Genomic DNA, 2,615 nt, shown 5'->3' on the forward strand with positions numbered 1-2,615 from the left:
GAAATTGTATTAGCAAACTTAACACATCATAATATCATCTACCGCATTCATCATTAAGTACCCATTAACAACCATAACATAAACTAATAAAATTAACTTCATCAAAATCATTAACTTGATAACTTACCGTAAACAAAATACTTGTTCTTTTGCAAGTTCATACATAAACATACACATTAACACTAATTAATTTCGCTTTTAAGCTTAACCATAGTGCATATAACATTAAAACATTAACTAAACTTGAAACAACCATCAATTTCATCTAATTTCAACAAGATTCATACCTTACTTCTCTAGGGTTTATGAACCCTTAATTTAAGCTTGGATTTTAGGAAGAAGATGATGAAATACTTGCTTCTAGCATGAACTATAAGCCTCTAATTGTTCAATTTTGCACTTGCATGAAGAATTAACTTTCAATTTTTGGTCTCCTCCTTCCTCTTGCTCTCTCTAAAAACATCACACTCTCTCTCTAGAACTTGAGAGTGAATTTCCAGATTTGTTTTGAGCTGGAAATGAGCTCCACAATCTGATTTTGGTGCTCAAAAACGTTTTTGGCACTTTTACACAACTAGTCCCTCAATATACAAAAGCTGTCAAACCCCACTTTAACTCGTATTTGGCCCGTTTTTGTCAATCAGGGCAGAATTTTGAAAAACTTAAAACACGAAAGTTGTCACATATTTAGTTACGGACGTCTTGGTTTTTGAATCACCTCAATCCGAGAAAATATGAGCAAGTTATGCTCGTTTTACGAAACAGCTCCAAAATGACAACTTATCGAAAAGTTAACCGTTAAGCATTTCGACTTACTATTTTTGGCCCACGACCACCAACACTTATTATTATTAAAAAATAATAATATTTCAAGTCACTTCTAACCTTTCTTTTTACATTTATTCTTAAATCATACATAAAAAAAAACGTTAATAAAAGTTACTTATTAATTACTAGAAAAATATCTTGAAATTTGGGGTGTTACAGCGGGGTATTTATATGTACGAATAATCGTTCATTTAACCGGACACGGGAATGGATTAATAGCCACTAGAATAATTAAAACAGGGGTGAAATTACATTCAAGGGTAATTGGTGTAATTGTTAACAAAGTAGTAAAACCTTGGTTTACACGCAGTCGATAACCTGGTGTATTCATTAAACAAAGTATTAAAACCTTGTTACAATTCGAATCCCCAATTAGTTGGAATATTTAACTTCGGGTATAAGAATAATTTGATGAGGACACTCGCACTTTATATTTATGACTGATGGACTGTTATGGACAAAAACCAGACGGACATATTAAATAATCCAGGACAAAGGACAATTAACCCATGGGCATAAAACTAAAATCAACACGTCAAACATCATGATTACGGAAGTTTAAATAAGCATAATTCTTTTATTTCATATTTAATTTCCTTTATTTTATATTTAATTGCACTTCTAATTATCGCACTTTTATTTATTGTTGTTTAATCGCACTTTTAATTATCGTACTTTTTAATTATCGCAAGTTTATCGCATTTTTATTATTCGCAATTTCATTATCGTTATTTACTTTAAGTTTTAATTTAAGTCTTTTATTTATTTAATATTTTACATTAGGTTTTAACTGCGACTAAAGTTTTAAAATCGACAAACCGGTCATTAAACGGTAAAAACCCCCCTTTATAATAATAATATTACTTATATATATGTTTGTATTTTTATAAAAGTAAACTAATATAGCGTTGAGCTTTGTTTAAAGATTTCCCTGTGGAACGAACCGGACTTACTAAAAACTACACTACTGTACGATTAGGTACACTGCCTATAAGTGTTGTAGCAAGGTTTAAGTATATCCATTCTATAAATAAATAAATATCTTGTGTAAAATTGTATTGTATTTAATAGTATTTTCCTAGTAAAATATAAACTATTTTATATACACCTCGCATAACAGTCAAGTATTTTTGGCGCCGCTGCCGGGGAACACTCTTAAACGCCGGAAGCGCAACGCTAATATAAAAAAAAAAAAATTTTAGTTATTTTTATTAAAAGTCGTTTTTGTAAAAATACGTTTTAAAAATTCGAAAATATAAAAAGAAAAACAAAAATATAAGTATTTTTAAGATTTTGTTAAATATTTAAGTTTTATAAGTTTCTTTATTTTTATTTTAGTTTATAAAAATATAAGTTTTAATATCTTTTATTTAATTAAAAAACAGAAAACAGAAAATAATAAAAAAAAAACGCGTAAAAATTTCAAACTGCTCCAGATCTGAAATTTGAAACCCCGCGACTCGCGGGGTTTGATGTATTAATTACCGCAACTCGCGGAGCCTTTCTGACAGGCGACAAAAAACCCTAATCCTGCATTAATTACGGGTTATAATTAATTATAATTATTATTTAAACCTAATTATTATTATTATTATTATTAGTTTTATTTTTACTTTTACTTTTTATTTATGTATTTAGTATTAATTAGTTTTATTAAATTGTAAAATTAGTAGTTTTATTAAATAAATAATATAAAAATAATATTTTTATAAAAATTGTACTTTTTACAACTTTTTGTATATTTTTATATTTTGTCCCTTTTTAATCATTGTAGCGTAATATTTGTA

Source organism: Rutidosis leptorrhynchoides, chromosome 6 (assembly GCF_046630445.1).
Source record: "Rutidosis leptorrhynchoides isolate AG116_Rl617_1_P2 chromosome 6, CSIRO_AGI_Rlap_v1, whole genome shotgun sequence".
Taxonomy (NCBI): domain Eukaryota; kingdom Viridiplantae; phylum Streptophyta; class Magnoliopsida; order Asterales; family Asteraceae; genus Rutidosis; species Rutidosis leptorrhynchoides.